The following is a 17,818-nucleotide window of genomic DNA, read 5'->3' as shown; positions in this document are numbered from 1 at the left end:
TGCAATACTACTGTAGTAGGTACAGAGACAATCTGTGTAAGTCCATCATCAGACCAAAGACTGACCTCAGTTTTAGGTTATGACAAAACAGTTGCAAGAAAATTGTTGACATTTTGTGTGACATTAGGTCTCCTGCTCAGTTTAGTTGGTGAAAAAAATGTGTTTTTGGGTGGCTGGCTCACCCGTTAGTTCCACAATCTACCAGCTATCTTAATGCCGTTTGTGGTTTTATTAATGTGTGACAATGGTATGAATAACTCTACTGGAGGCTACATGTGAAATTTTTTATGGCTGTGACTGTAGTTCATGGCCTTCGCTTTTGATTTTAACAAGGGTGACTACTCATAAACCAGTACCATGATCTTGAGGAAGACCAGTACCATGATCTTGAGGAAGGGCGTTGTTGACCATGCTGTTTGGTGCCCAACAGTTTTAAATCCATGCATCCACTATCTGTGTTTGCTTTGACAGTGAACGAAATTCACATTAAAGAAGTAGAAGTTTATTGTCTTATAACATACAATTTCAAGCCATTGACTTAAAGTACAGGAGGCTCGTCAAAACACAAAAACTGGTTTACAATTTTCCTTATAATACCAGTAATGTAATATACAGTACTGAATAATTACTTAATAAGCAATTAATAATTTTTTTCCAAAAGTGACAGACTTTTAAGATTAACAGTCCTAAGTACTTGCTTTCTCCTGCTCAAATTTTCAGGTTATCATTTATGAGTTCTTCTACTAAATGGTAACATTTCTGCACTAGTTTCTCATGTAATGATTTTTTCAGTGCTTTTAAATTTATGCTGAGCAGTTCTCTTTCTTTCACTTTGTTATAAATTTTCATACTCGTGTAATGTGGAGTTTGAGCATCAAGTTTCAAATGGTGGGTGGGCAGCATAAAATTATTTTTATTTCTGATGTTGTAATCATGTTGACAATGATTTGCTACAAATAAATCAGGGTTACTGTGTACAAAGATAATCAGCTCATATATGTATAGTGACTTTTTAGGAGTGGGCGACATGATTTTCTTCGCCCTACATTGTGCATATTTCTAATGATGGTTTTCTTAAGTTTTAGTATTCGACACATATTACCCCGAAATACAATTCCATACCTTATTACTGACTCAAAGTAGCTGTGATATACTACTTTTCTTATACCCCTACTGGCAGCATTCTGCAATATTCTCATTGCAAATGCTAGGCTATTTAATTTATTTGCAAGGTACAGTATATGTGATCCCCGTGATAGATTTTTATCTAGTTGCATTCTTGGGAGTTTCACACAGCTAGCTTCTTGGTTTCTGTGATTGACCTGAACATCATTTAATTTTGCTTGTTTTGTTTTAAACTGCATTAACTGAGTCTTTTCCACATTTAATGTTAACTCGTTTAAGGGGAGCCAGAGGTGGTGAAATCCAAAAAAATTAAGATTTTTATATATATATATATATATAACCTTAGTCTGCCCAAACTCTTTGTCTTTAAATATGTGTGCGAGTGTATACCCGTCCTTTTTCCCCCTAAGGTAAGTCTTTCCACTCCCGGGACTGGAATTACTCCTTACCCTCTCCCTTAAAACCCACATCCTTTCGTATTTCCCTCTCCTTCCCTCTTTCCTGATGAGGCAACAGTTTGTTGCGAAAGCTTGAATTTTGTGTGTATGTTTGTGTTCGTTTGTGTGTCTGTCGACCTGCCAGCACTTTCATTTGGTAAGTCACATCATCTTTGTTTTTAGGTATATTTTTCCTTCGTGGAATGTTTCCTTCTATTATATATATATATATATATATATATATATATATATATATATATATATATATATTCCACGTGGGAAAAATATATTTAAAAAGAAAGATGATGAGACTTACCAAACCAAAGCGCTGGCAGGTCGATAGACACACAAACAAACACAAACATACACACAAAATCTAGCTTTCGCAACCAACGGTTGCCTCGTCAGGAAAGAGGGAAGGAGAAGGAAAGACAAAAGGATATGGGTTTTAAGGGAGAGGGTAAGGAGTCATTCCAATCCCGGGAGCGGAAAGACTTACCTTAGGGGGAAAAAAGGATAGGTATACACTCGCACACACACACATATCCATCCACACATACAAGACACAAGCAGACATTTTTATATATATATATATATATATATATATATATATATATATATATATATTTATTTATTTATTTATTTCCCCCCCCCCCTACTAAAAATTAATTGGAACATTCCTCTTTAATGTAAACTTTGAATTATTGTTCTACTAGCCCTAGAAGTGGAGTTATTACCATTTTCCCCCACGCCTGCAGAGGGAATGGGCGGCCGCTGAATGCATCTAACACCCTCTCGTGACTTCCTGGCGAACAGCTTGGGATTTTGTCAGCCTGTTACGCATACAGCGCCTTCTGTTACGCGTACAGCGAGTGTGCAAGGGTTGGCTACATTGTTTTCTGTGACAAATGAAGCGCTAAGAGTGCGGAACATCGTCTCTTTGCTGTTTACCGTTTCGAATTAGTTCAGTGTTGCGCCTGTTGTTGGTAGTATTATACTTCTTGTGTAAAGCGTTGTTCTGGTTACGATGCCACGTTTTAGTAACCGTGTATGTAAGAAGAGGAAGAACGTAGGGAAAAGAAAATTAACACTAATACCAAGTTGCGATACTACAATTACTGAAACAGTGCGTTGTTCTACTAAGCAACACATGGCCGGCCATAGCCCTGTGACATCTTCTAGCAAATACTACCTTGGGGATGGTGACTCCAAAGTTTTCAAGACTATAGAGGAACTGAAACCATATGGAAATGAATTTGTAGTTGAAAAGTTGGAATGCATTGGGCATGTGCAAAAGCGTATGGGTGCACGGCTTCGAAGGCTCAAACATATTTTGGGTTCAAGTAAGCTCAGTGATGGAAAGACAATAGGAGGGAGAGACAGGCTTACTGATGAGGTGATTGAACATCTACAGCGATACTATGGGTATGCTATAAGGCAAAATACTAGTAATGTTGGTGACATGCGAAAAGCGGTGTGGGAATTGTTCCTTCATACTGCCTCTTCCAATGAATACCCTCAACACAGCCTGTGCCAAAAGATTCCTGGTGCAAATATAATGCAAAAAAGGACTATGATCACAAACATGGTTTGCCAGCAGCTGTGATAAACGCAATAAAACCAATTTTTCATGACTTAGCGCAGCCAGAATTGTTACACAAATGTCTACACGGAAAGACGCAGAATCCTAATGAGAGCGTAAACAATGTGATTTGGAAAGTGATTCCTAAAAGGGTGTTTGTAAGCATAAAAACACTGCACTTTGGCATTTATGATGCAATAGCAACCTACAACCAAGGGAACAGTGTGAGATGTGAAGTTCTGAAGGCATTAGGATTTACAGCTGGGGTGAATACTGTATGAGCACTAAGAAATATTGACAGAGAAAGAATAAGAGGAGCAGAAAGAACAAAGGCATATGAAGTATGATGGAACAACAGGCCAGAAAAGAAGACAGAAGAGGGAGCTTTTGGAGGATAAAAAAGAAGACCCTGATAATCCATCCTATAGTGCAGGAATGTATTGATAAACTTTGATAGCCATTTCCCGTAAATTAGAATTTTTCGAATATAAGGAACATTTTCTCAAAATCCACTCAAGCTAGAGAGATGAAATTTTTATACAGCATTCCTAGTGGTCAAACTTACATTGTAACACAGCCATTTGGCAATATGTTCAGTAGTTTCATTTCAATTTAATTATAAAGCAATTATTGGTAAAAAATTTGGGTCATTAATAAAAAGAATAATTGGAAGGAAACTAGAAAAGATATCTCCAAAATCCCTCTGTCATAACTGCAATACTAAACCACTCTATGTGTAAAACAAAAATTCAAATTTTTCTATTTGGTAGTTTATTCATAAATGTTCCTCAAACTTAGTGATTTTAACATGGGCAGCATAGGCACCTCCGGCTCCCCTTAAATCAAACCAGGTATCTCATTTTTCTAAAGTATTTAATACAGTTTGTGGAATTTGATAAGTACGGCTGCTTTCAATGATTAAAGATGTATCATCTGCAAATAAAACTGAGTGACACCCAATATTAAGTGGCAGATCATTTATGTAAAACAAACACAGAATAGGACCTAAGACAGAACCTTGGGGTACTCCATGTGAAATGGATTTCCGTTTTGAAGTATAAGTTCCTCTCTCTGATGTTATAACCACTCTGTCATCAGTTGGTTAGATAGGTGCCCCTAATTTCATACTTTTCCATTTTACAGAGTAGCAAGGATTGATTCACACTATCAAAGGCCTTTGATACGTCACAAATTCCTGTGGCATGCAGAGTGTTGTCTAGAGATGAGCTAATTTTATCAATAAAATTATTTATGGCAAATACTGTGGTTTTACCTTTCTGAAATCCATACTGCTTTTTTGGGATTATTTTAAATTTTTCTAGGAACTTTTGAATTTGTATGGTAACTACCTTTCCAAATATTTTGATAGTGATGGAGGAAGAGAGACTAGGTGATAGTTTCCTGTATGTTCTTGTGCCTTTTTTGAATAGTGGCTTAACTAGTGCATACTTCAGTGTGTTCGGAAAATAATCATCTTGAAGGAACTGGTTAACTATTGTAGTTAGTGGCTGTGCAATTATTTTAGTCTGTTTTTAACACTTTTGATGGTATCCGATTCCTTCCTGCTGGTGTTTTACTTTTTAGTGATAGTATCGCCTTTTCTATATCTTTTACAGTAGTTTTGGTAAATGTATTGAAAAATTCACTGTCAGATTGCTCACTGCTGAAGAAATTTACCTTGTCTGGGTACTCTGCTACATTGACAGTAGATTTGTTTACATTTATAAAAAATTCATTAAATAATTCAGAATTTTGAGCAGGATTGAAAATTGTTTTGTCTATCTTGATTTCAGAAATGTCATGGCCTCTACCTGTTTCAGCTTTGATCACTAAGCATAATGCTTTTGATTTGTTTCCACTATCCAATATAAATCTATTATTTGCCAATTCTCTGGCTGCCTTTGCAACTTCTTTAAAAATATTTTTGTAATCTTTTACATAGGCAACAAAATCAGGACTTTTGTTATGTTTTAGTTCCCTATGTAGCTGTCTTTTCTTGCACTCGAGATTTTTATTCCTTCAGTAATCCACTTTACTTTATTTCTTCATTTTTATGATGTACAGTAAGGGGGAAAGTCTCATTAAAAACGTGTAGGAAGTTTTCCAAGAAAGTAGCAAAATTTTCAGAGCATGAAATACTATGATCTGTAGCCCACTCCACCTTATTTAATCTATGATAGAATAATTACATATTTTTATAATAGAGGGAAACATTTCACGTGGAAAAAATATATCTAAAAAGAAAGATGATGAGACTTACCAAACAAAAGCGCTGGCAGGTCGATAGACACACAAACATACACACAAAATTCAAGCTTTCGCAACAAACACTTGCTTCGTCAGGAAAGAGGGAAGGAGAGGGAAAGACGAAAGGATGTGGGTTTTAAGGGAGAGGGTAAGGAGTCATTCCAATCCCGGGAGCGGAAAGACTTACCTTAGGGGGAAAAAAGGGCAGGTATACACTCGCACACACACATATATCCATCCGCATATACACAGACACAAGCAGACATTTGTAAAGGCAAAGAGTTTGGGCAGAGATGGCAGTCGAGGCGGAAGTACAGAGGCAAAGATGATGTTGAAAGACAGGTGAGGTATGAGCGGCGGCAAATTGAAATTAGAAATTAGCGGAGATTGAGGCCTGGCGGATAGCGAGAAGAGAGGATATGCTGAAGGGCAAGTTCCCATCTCCGGAGTTCTGACAGGTTGGTGTTAGTGGGAAGTATCCAGATAACCCGGACGGTGTAACACTGTTCCAAGATGTGCTGGCCGTGCACCAAGGCATGTTTAGCCACAGGTGATCCTCATTACCAACAAACACTGTCTGCCTGTGTCCATTCATTCGAATGGACAGTTTGTTGCTGGTCATTCCCACATAGAAGGCTTCACAGTGTAGGCAGGTCAGTTGGTAAATCACGTGGGTGCTTTCACACGTGGCTCTGCCTTTGATTGTGTACACCTTCCTGGTTACAGGACTGGAGTAGGTGGTGGTGGCAGGGTGCATGGGACAGGTTTTACACCGGGGGCGGTTACAAGGGTAGGCGCCAGAGGGTAGGGAAGGTGGTTTGGGGATTTCATAGGGATGAACCAAGAGGTTACGAAGGTTAGGTGGACGGCGGAAAGACACTCTTGGTGGAGTGGGGAGGATTTCATGAAGGATGGATCTCATTTCAGGGCAGGATTTGAGGAAGTCGTATCCCTGCTGGAGAGCCATATTCAGAATCTGATCCAGTCCCGGAAAGTATCCTGTCACAAGTGGGGCACTTTTGGGGTTCTTCTGTGGAAGGTTCCGGGTTTGAGGAAGTGGCTCTGGTTATTTGCTTCTGTACCAGGTTGGGAGGGTAGTTACGGGATGCGAAAGCTGTTTTCAGGTTGTTGGTGTAATGGTTCAAGGATTCCGGACTGGAGTAGATTCGTTTGCCACGAAGACCTAGGCTGTAGGGAAGGGACCGTTTGATGTGGAATGGGTGGCAATTGTCATAATGGAGGTACTGTTGCTTGTTGGTGGGTTTGATGTGGACGGACGTGTGAAGCTGGCCATTGGACAGGTGGAGGTCAACGTCAAGGAAAGTGGCATGGGATTTAGAGGAGGACCAGGTGAATCTGATGGAACCAAAGGAGTTGAGGTTGGAGAGGAAATTCTGGAGTTCTTCTTCACTGTGAGTCCAGATCATGAAAATGTCATCAATAAATCTGTACCAAACTTTGGGTTGGCAGGCCTGGGTAACCAAGAAGGCTTCCTCTAAGCGACCCATGAATAGGTTGGCGTACGAGGGGGCCATCCTGGTACCCATGGCTGTTCCCTTTAATTGTTGGTATGTCTGGCCTTCGAAAGTGAAGAAGTTGTGGGTCAGGATGAAGCTGGCCAAGGTAATGAGGAAAGAGGTTTTAGGTAGGGTGGCAGGTGATTGGCGTGAAAGGAAGTGCTCCATCGCAGCGAGGCCCTGGACATGCGGAATATTTGTTATTTGTGTATAAGGAAGTGGCATCAATGGTTTCCGTGGGTAACAGACTGGGTAGGGATTCCAGGCGTTCGAGAAAGTGGTTGGTGTCTTTGATGAAGGATGGGAGACTGCATGTAATGGGTTGAAGGTGTTGATCTACGTAGGCAGAGATACGTTCTGTTGGGGCTTGGTAACCAGCTACAATGGGGCGGCCGGGATGATTGGGTTTGTGAATTTTAGGAAGAAGGTAGAAGGTAGGGGTGCGGTGTATTGATGGGGTCAGGAGGTTGATGGAGTCAGGTGAAAGGTTTTGTAGGGGGCCTAAGGTTTTGAGGATTCCTAGGAGCTCCGCCTGGACATCAGGAATGGGATTACCTTGGCAAACTTTGTAAGTAGTGTTGTCTGAAAGCTGACGCAGTACCTCAGCCACATACTCCCGACGATCAAGTACCACAGTCGTGGAACCCTTGTCCGCTGGAAGAATGACGATGGATTGGTCAGCCTTCAGATCACGGATAGCCTGGGCTTCAGCAGTGGTGATGTTGGGAGTAGGATTAAGGTTTTTTAAGAAGGATTGAGAGGCAAGGCTGGAAGTCAGAAATTCCTGGAAGGTTTAGGAGAGGGTGATTTTGAGGAAGAGGAGGTGGGTCCCGCTGTGACGGAGGACGGAACTGTTCCAGGCAGGGTTCAATTTGGATAGTGTCTTGGGGAGTTGGATCATTAGGAGCAGGATTAGGATCATTTTTCTTCGTGGCAAAGTGATATTTCCAGCAGAGAGTACGGGTGTAAGACAGTAAATCTTTGACGAGGGCTGTTTGGTTAAAACTGGGAGTGGGGCTGAAGGTGAGGCCTTTGGATAGGACAGAGGTTTCGGATTGGGAGAGAGGTTTGGAGGAAAGGTTAACTACTGAATTGGGGTGTTGTGCTTCCAGATTGTGTTGATTGGAATTTTGAGGTTTTGGAGGGAGTCGAGCTGGAAGTGGGAGATTGAGTAGATGGGAGAGGCTGGGTTTTTGTGTGCAATGAGAAGAGGTTGAGGTTTGCTGGAAAGGTTGTGAAGGGTGAGTGAGTTGCCTTTCCAGAGGTGGGAAACCAGGAGATTGGATAGTTTTTTAAGGTGGAGGGTGGCATGCTGTTCTAATTTGCGGTTGGCCTGTAGGAGGATGCTCTGAACAGCCGGTGTGGATGTGGGAGAGGAAATATTGAGGACTTTTATTAGGATAGGAGTTGACGGGTGTGTTGATTGGCTGAGTGGATGTGTAGGTGAAGGATTAGGTGGGTGAGGGCAATCGATTGTTCAGTTTGGAACTGGTTAAGTTTTGTTTCTCTGCCATGTGTGTTATTTGAACTTAACCCATTTATGTTCAAGTGCATTACGAACATATTGTTACGTTTTTTGAATGTTCCTAATGGCATCTGTTTTCAAACGCTGTTTGTATATTTTCATTTCAACTTAGTTATCAGTTTTTACACCCCCATCTCCACATATTAGTTTCCCTTACTGAGCATGATCTTACATATATCACTATACATATTGCTTAATTTTGCCGACCCTAGCCTGTGTAGATGCAGTCCATCTTGTCCTACACATTTATCACTGATAAATTTATTCGATTCCATGAAGACTGCACCAAGTATGTTGCACTGCTCTCTGATGCGATTGTTTATCCTATCTATGTATTTGTCACTTACCAATCTTCTGTGCAGGCTACTACTAATAATTAACTGTGATGCTGCGTACACATTTTTTGCCATCTGGATTAGATTCCTTGCTTTGTGTACCATCTCTTGTAGTTTTCATTGCACTGTACCGGCGGGAATGCATTTTGTTTCATTGTCTGCATGTTCTTGAGGTGATTATTTAATTGATGTATACCTATCCCTGGGCAGACATCAATTTTAGTATTTGGTACTGCAAAGTTTCTAATTAGTGAATCACCAATTATCAAGAAGTCATTTACAGTGCTTTGTTTGCCACGTTCTTGATGCTTCCTTCCTTTGTTTTTGTACGTTACTGCAACCCACTTATGTTTATTTCTAGATTCGACATATTTTGTATTTCTTTCTACGCAATTTTCATCATTATCATAACTTTTTTCAGTTTGCATATCGCTTTTAACACTTTGATTTTGACTCTTTTTTGGGGGGGGGGGGGGGGGGTTTCCCCTCAGATCCATAAACGTGTTTCATTTAATAGTTTCACGTTTTTTTGCTCCAAGATTACAATTTCTTTTCTGGGAGTCTAAATGTCACTATTCAGTATACAGGGTGTATACGACCCAGGACAACCAGGAGGTCCTGGAAAAACCTGGGAATTTTTTCATCCAGGAGAAAACTGGGAAAAACCCAGGATTTTTTTAGAATTCTGGGAATTTTTCACTGTTTTAGTTTTCAGTCAATTTTTTGTAATTTTGACTGCTAAGAACTTATACTCTAACAAAGGATATTACTGTATCCTGCTACTGCAGAATAATACTTCAAAAATAAAACAAACGAGAAAAACAATGAAAATAACTTAAATTGCAAAGGAAATGCGCCATATACAACAACAACAACAACAACACACAGTGCTCATGCAAGCGTCTGCCAACAGCAAAATGTATCAAAGGCTTTAGGAAGTCTATGCAGTGGTTCATAATAACAAATTGCCTCCGATGAGTGTGAAGTCACAACTGTTTACATTACATTCGTTTTAGCAGTTATGGGCGGGTGCATACGCAGTTGAGTCACGTTTGAGTAGTAGATTCTCCTGCTTATGGCTACAGGAATGTGGTTGTTGACTGTGCAAGCAGTCACAGCAAGCAGCTAGATGCTACTGGGAAAAGGGGGCGCCAGATTTATACTGTTGAGGAAAGAACTTGCTTCACAAAGTGCCTAACACCCAGCACACACTTGTCTATCAATTATTCATATGATTTTGAAGCGCTTCCCTGTTGGTTTTTGAACACATTTTAAGTTGATTTCTGAATGAATCATAAGTTTATTTTTGAATGTGCGCATAGTTTACGTGATGAGTCTGTCAGGAGAATCCTCGTCGCATCTGGAAATAAACTTTCCGCAGACAAAAGGGGACGGGGCTATACGAGGTGAGCGGAGTAAAGCCAAACAGATGAATGCCAATTGCTGTATGATTATGTGGTTGATTGAGTTGGCGAATGATCAGCATTGTTATAATTACTAGTGAAATCCATAGATTCAAGACTATCAGAATGGAAAGAAATGACTGACAGGAATAACAGGTGAGAAAGATTACGTATTATCTTCTCGGTGTATCCAAGAAAATGAAATTTTGACAGAAAATTTTTGGCAAGATCGCTACACTAGTAAGGACCAGTTGCACAGTCACCGGCAAGCAGCCGCGTAAGTTCTGTTCTGGAAGTAACGCGGAAAACATGTTGTATGAACACGTAATAATGCCTAACTGGAAAATAATCGCGGGATAACTAAACCTGTGATTGTGGCAGGGTTAGTAAAGTTAATCGTCCAACAAATTTTGACAATGGCAGGAATAGCTATAGAACTGGTGATAACAAGATTGTTAGAACGAGGAAGGAGAAGAAACGGGGACATCACACAACTTATAGAAGAATATAAAAATTTTGTAATACTACTTTTCGATATCATGCTTGAGAAAGTGACACAGATGAATGAAATGTGAAACTATTTCCTAACATAAAGCTTTTTGCTTGTAGTAGGCCTGATAGGCATTTGATATTGGTACTTCATAAATTATATTCTGTTGTGCTATAATAATGGCCATTTGTGTCAAAACAGTCTCGTTTATTTGGTGTGTGTTACAAAATTGCTGCAATATTAGAAAGGCCTATTTTGTTTTATCTAGCAGACAGTGACAAAATAGACAATCGGGCCGAGAAACCACACCAATCTTGGATATTATTTGTGTTAACAGCTTTTTCAGTATTAGATAATGACATTTCGATTTTTCATGTAGCTTAATGTTTGACGTACTTTGATGAGGTCATAGATTCTTTCGCAGAAAGGAAAGCACGTTATGTAAAGCTGTAGCAAGATTAGAGAGAAAAAAATGCTAGGTGCTAAGGATTGAAGAAATGTGTACTTTCTTGCTTATCTCTTGTCTTTATTAGTTTTATGTACCCTATATTTAATTTTATGTTACACAAAAACAGCAAGTTATTAGTTAATAGGCAATAAAGAGTGCAAATTTTCTGAAGCGTTCTTGTTGTCCCGATTACAAATAATCCCATTTGCTGCTAGTTGCGAGATTTTTTAAAAGAGGGGCAGGCTGTCAAACCGGCTGACGGGGAGCAGGAGAGGCACCACAGAACATTTCAATTTCCACTGTCCTGAATATAGTTTGATGGCATCGATTACAAAATATACACGTTTCAGTTCCACAGAGCGAAATACAGTGACGTGCGGTAGAAGAATGCTTTATGAAGAGCTGTGGCAGTGCACTTTGGCACACTTAAGACATTTCCGTGAATACACGTTTTATGCTTCAGAATTTTCAGAAAGATGTGTGCTACAAGATGAACATATTTTTGAAAATTCAGTTTTTATTTAGTATTGACCTGGTTCGCAAATATCGTAGATCCGGGGCTGATAGTCAGAGCAGTCTGAGTGGGTAGTCTCCACGCGACCCGTGTTTACATTTTCTGATTGTGCTGTTTCCCCTTCGTTTACTCTCACGTCAAATGAAAATAAAATGGATATCTGTGGCCTGGAGCTATCAAGTGAATTAAAATACATTCACATAATTACAGAAAGCTAAAATATGTCATTAGTTTCAGATTTTACTTTATTTTCATCTTTCTGAGAGTCAAGCATTAATCGCCTTGGAACAGTGAAGTTTTTTTGTCTGTTTGCTAAAGAAATTTGACTTTTATTAATCTTTTCCGCTGAGGAAGTCAATGTATTTGAAACGAAATGTTTAATTCCACACTAATGGCTAGTTTCAACTGTTCATTATGCCATAATACAGAACCAAATAAGATATAATACGGTACTGGTGCTCCAAAAAATTAATATCCCAAAAACCACACTAAAAACCTTAATATCAAGTCAAGGTCTACTTCATTGGGAATCTGGACAAAGAATCTGCACTTTAAGTATGCACTTTAAATGTGCACATTTTAGCATGGTTCATGAAATTCCGATGCTCTTGGAGTATCCCCTGATGTCTTGTTTCTTTTATGACATAATGTATGATCTTTCAGTATTTTACACGTACGTACGTAAGAGCTTCCTACGTCATAATAGCCGTGCAAGCGCGGCGTTGCCTGTTATCTGTGCTCTCTGGCAACCGCTGAAACAAATCTATTTCTAACAGATCGCAGGAAAATATTGCGAATGGTGGTTTGAAAAGCATTACTTTCAAAGTAAACATCCTTTTACGTAAGTTGAACTATGTACAAGAATGTACCCTGAATTTATTAAATCACAGAAAATTTGACTCTCATTTAAAAATCAATTCTTTGTTGATGAGCCATTTAGAAGAATTTCGAATCCTGAAGATCAGACATTTATGTCATTATTAAAAATTTTACTGGCACATTTGTGTGGTATATCTTGAAGTGTAACACAAGCAAAAAAAGATCAATATTATGTGTGAAAGCTCAGCTTCTTGCAGCTTATTAACTTTAGAGACCAATATTATATGTCAAAGCCTTGCTTTTGTTGTAGCAACACTATGTATATTAATTTAAACTATTAAATTTCCCTGCTTGTGCGTTCGTGCTACTTAACAGTGATGTTGCTGTTGGCTGACTACATCACGTGTCCCATGCTCTGAATATCCGCTGTCGTCGGCTGGCGAGATCACTTGACGTGAGCTATGACTGGCTTACAAAAGTGCATCGCAGTCTCAATGATTCAGAAAGTAAAAGGCGATGTTTGGTAGAATTCCAATGTATACTTTCGTAATACGAAAATATGCAGCGTACATGTTGCTGTACATCAAAGATATTTCCAAAACGTGTCTTCCCCCCCCCCCCCCCCCCTGAGTTTCGTTTTCTAAAGTGCCGGGAAATTCTACGCCCGTGCATAAAACCGTAACCATTCAAAGGATTGATAAGGGAAAATATACTGTCACTTAACATGGAAAAAGCGGGAGAAAATGTATTTTTCCTTGTCTGCGTATACACCCTGAGTAACTTCATAATTTCGTCTTTTGAATTTATTGTGTTGAGAAAATCTTCATCACACACAGTTACGACATGACCACCTAATATCATTTACGAACTTGAGAGATTGACATTCGCACACTTTTCATGTAACCATAAGTTACATTTCACAAAGAGGATGCCTTTAATCACACTCTTTTGCATTCTTTACTCGATCAGTTATGAAACTTCTTGTAAGCTGAGGTTGAAGTGTCGCTGCACTGTTCTACTGGTGCCATCTTACTTAATGATGGAAACTCAGAGGGCGTGTCTTGAGAGCTTTTTGATGCACAGCAAATGGTGTACATGCAGTTACGTGACTGGCACCATCATCAAACAGCATATGAGGAAAATTCAGTCACTTCATTTCAACATTATCATTCGATTGGCTTGAGCCAAACAGAATTGTACTAACTTCGGTACTTGCAGCGCCTATTCACAGCAACAAAGGGGAAATCCTGGAGGTGTATAAGTTTCGAAAGCTGAAATATGATGAGCATTATTTGCCACCTGAAAAGCCATTAAATATTTTGAGACAGTCAGACATCAACTAGTAGCTCTTCTTCTTTGCAGGTACAGAGGTTGAACAAAAATATGGAGCCAACGCTAGAAATGCATGCTGGCAGATGCTAACCAAGCCTGCAGGTTGCACTGTTGTATTTGATCAAGAAACACTAGTGCAATATCCCCCAATATGTTGCAGGTCTCTGTCATGGTCAGAACAGTCTCCTGTATAGTTGTCAGTGCATTATATCGGAACTAAGTGAATTCGAACTTGAGTGTACTGTTGGCGCTTGTATTGTGGTTTCTTCCATAACCAAGGTTGCTGAAGTGTTGGGTGCTTCAAGAGTTATTATATTGAAGAGTTATACTGCATATAGTTAAAGCTGAAAAACATCCTCTGCTAAGTCACAACTCAAACAAAAGTGTGTGTTCATTGGTTGTAACAATGGTCATTCAAGAGACTGTGCAGAAAAATAAAGGACAGTAGCTGCAAAAGTCACTGCAGAACTGAATGCAACATTCGCGAACATTGTCAGCACCAAAACAACGTGTATGGATCTCCATAAAGGGGAACTTGCAGGGCTCGCTAGAATTCCAAAACCACTCATTGTGTTGCAAATGCTTGTAACAGGAAAACATGGTGCCAAAGCCATAAAACCTGAAATATGGAGCAGTGGAAGAAAGTAATTTGGTCGGTTGAGTCTTATTTCACAGTTTTCAACTTCAGGCCGAGTTTATATGCAAAGAGAGAAAAATGGCAGCAGTTTGATAGTGATTTGGGCCACCATATATTGACACTCCATGGGCCTCAGAGTTACCGTATTTACTTGAATCTAAGCCGCACTTTTTTTGTAATCCAAAAAACCGCCTGCGACTAAGAATCGAGTGCAAAGTAAGCGGAAGTTCTGAAAAATGTTGGTAGGTGCCGTCACAACTGACTTCTACCGTCGAATATACGTATGTAGCGCTGCATAGGAATGCTTTGCAGGCACAAAATAAATACTAGCACCAAAACCTCCGCGTCAGTAAATAAATTAAAACAAAAAGGGTGGAAGACGAGCCTTCTTCTCCGTCCCGAGTTTCGACCACTGCATTTTATACATTATCCAACGAAGTAAATACAAATTCCGTATTGTTCATCTTCCAATGTAGCAGCATTTCAATGTACTACGAAAATCCGACTGGCAAGTAGTGGTGGGCAGGAAATTGCGTATCTGTTAGAAATCACAGTGATTGAGAAGTCACAGATATCACAATAACAACTTTACAAAATCTAACTGCGATTTCAGTCACAGTTAGCAGTCGCAAGTAGCATTTCACATTCAACGCCGTGAGCTATCCGTTGGCCGAATTCCCTACTGCTTTCTGCGATTTCAGTGACAAATCGCGGCTAGAAGTCGCAAGTAGCAACTAAAAAGCGCAGTTAACAGTGCCATCTGTTGGCCAAAGTTCGTACTACGCTCATCTCTGCGACACGCTATCGAGTCTAACTGCGATTTCCGTGACAAGTCGCAACTAAGAGTCGCAAGTAGCAACTAAAAAGCGCAGTTAACATTCTTTTCCTAGTGCCATCTGTTGACCGACGTACGTACTTCGTTACGTGAGCCTTTTGCCTCACGAGATCGACGTGCTGTGTGTGCATAATACTGAATATGAAGGGCTTATTTCAATAGTGGTACAAGTCCACTTTTGTTCATTTTGAGTTACAGAGTCGTAAAGTTAAATGAGTGCTGAAAAATCTGCAGTTGAGATACCAGAAATATTCAAGCATATGGCTTCTTGCTAGAGATGAACCTTTATTTATGTTTGTTTGGATCATTAATTTCAGAAGCATTATAGACAAAAAAGTGGAGGTTATGGACTTGTACCACTATTGAAATAAGCCCTTCATATTATATGACGACATGCACATTCAGCATCAGTTATGGTTGGTCAAACACAGCTGTGACTCTGAATGTATTATATTAATAAGAAGCAACGTTGCTTTTTCTCCTGAAAATATCAAGTAACATAACAAATGTGTTTGATTCTGCTTCCAATATGGCAGTTTTGGTTAATACTCCACATGCCTACAGGACTTTGCAATGTTAACACAGCAGAACTCAGACACCTGTATAAGTGTAGTGAAATAAAAACAGTATTATTGTGTCATATGAATGCCTCACTTTTGTTCCGACACAGTTCAAGACTCGGGATAAAAGTTTTACACCTGGTGTTCTACATGGCAACTTCACACACAAAAACTTTTTGCCGACACTACTACCACGTACATAAGTAAGCTTTTCCTGTGTTACTTTCAAGTAATTCACTTAAGCTATTCCTGACTTAACTGTAAGATCTGTACTTCCCACTTTCGTATCAAATGCCGGAAAATGCATATTGTAGACTTCGGGATATGTTACAGGTCAGTGTCACACCAAGATTGTGGAGAAAGAGGGGGGGGGGGGGGAGCGGCATGTCACTCTCCAACAAGTGTTTACCAATAAATATGTGGCGGAAAATTACGGGTACAGGACGGCTTAACATGTGGAAAATGAGATTTTCATTATTCGCTCACTGTATTTAACATTTATTATTCCTTTAAAATCGCACAACAACTTCAATAAAACACAGTTTAATCACTCATCTGCACACTTATTTCGCAGTAATGTCACTTTTAAACTGCAAATCCTCTAAGAGCTCTCTTGAATCTTACGAGTCTCTCCCAACAACCTTGATGTGGAAAGATACGTACAGCAACCAGAACTTGTGTCTGCAAAATCACAAGAATTATTAAACAATTTTTGCTGTCACTAATTACAAGCAATATAATTGACAGAGTAGATTGCTAATATTTGCTGTAATGAAAGCCACTCAATGGGGTATATTTCACATTTGCAAGAACGATCTCACTAAGTCCATCGAAACACTTAGAAACTAACCTCTCGTCTGACGAAAACGGTCTAAAGACGCAGTGGCAATTTCTCCAGATCTGCTGACAATGATATTTTGAGTTATCACTTTACTGAGTGACTGAAATGTAGTTCAGGTACCTGAGAACATAACAATATGTTAGAATTCATTTTCTGAACACGAACTATTACAGTACTGTACGGCTTCTTACATATTAATTACACTATTAATATTTTCACAGTTGTTTCTTTAATACAAAATTAAAGACAACGGAAGAAAAAAACGTAAAACATACTTACCAATGACAGGTTTGTTGAGATGCAATTTTCTGTGTGGACAGATGTAACTTTTTCTTACGGTGGTAAGTCGCAGAAATCGCGGGAGTCACAGAAATCGCAGAAGTCACAGAAATCACAGAAATCGCAGAAGTAGCAGAAATCGCGGAAGTAGCAGAAATCGCAGAAATAGCAGTGGCGGAGGGATACACGACCTCGTTCCTTAACTGCGACTCTTAACTGCGACAAATCACAGTTAAGAATAACAGATACTGAAAAGTAGCATTCACAGAAATCACTGATATCGGAAAATCGCAGTTTAGCCCATCAGTACTGGCAAGACTGTTTGGGATGTTTGTCAATATGGCCAACCCTACGTTCTGAATTTTTTCCTACCTGTGAGAAGAGATGGTTGCTAATAGGAACTTTTATGAATTGTGAATCACATACAGTATTCTCTTCGCCATAAGAATAATACGAATATAAACATTTTGTCGTGTATTCTTTCGTTTTTGCTGCTATCTCATTTAAATCCTGTCTGCCTAATAAACTACGAAACTAGGGTGAGACAACAGCAAATGCGGAAGAATACACATATCACGTCATGTTTATATTCGTATTAAGCCCGGTCCACACGCAACGATCTGTCTGCGCAGACATTGTCGCAGATGTCTGTACATGCAAAAGATCGCTGCAAATGTGGTGTGTTCACACGACACAAACCCCAATCTACTACTCGCCCGCCATCTGTCGGTGTAGAAAAGAAATATCAGTGGCAAGCGACTGCGCTCCCCGTAAAAGTCAAAAACTTAATTCAGTTATTTTGAAATATAGAAATGGAGGAAGTTCTGTTGTGGTCTGTGTTCGCAACTTGTGTTGCAAAAAAACATTCAGACCAACCGCAGGAAACAGAGAA

Source organism: Schistocerca cancellata, chromosome 8, assembly GCF_023864275.1.
Source record: "Schistocerca cancellata isolate TAMUIC-IGC-003103 chromosome 8, iqSchCanc2.1, whole genome shotgun sequence".
Lineage (NCBI taxonomy): Eukaryota > Metazoa > Arthropoda > Insecta > Orthoptera > Acrididae > Schistocerca > Schistocerca cancellata.
This window is presented reverse-complemented; position numbering follows the sequence as displayed.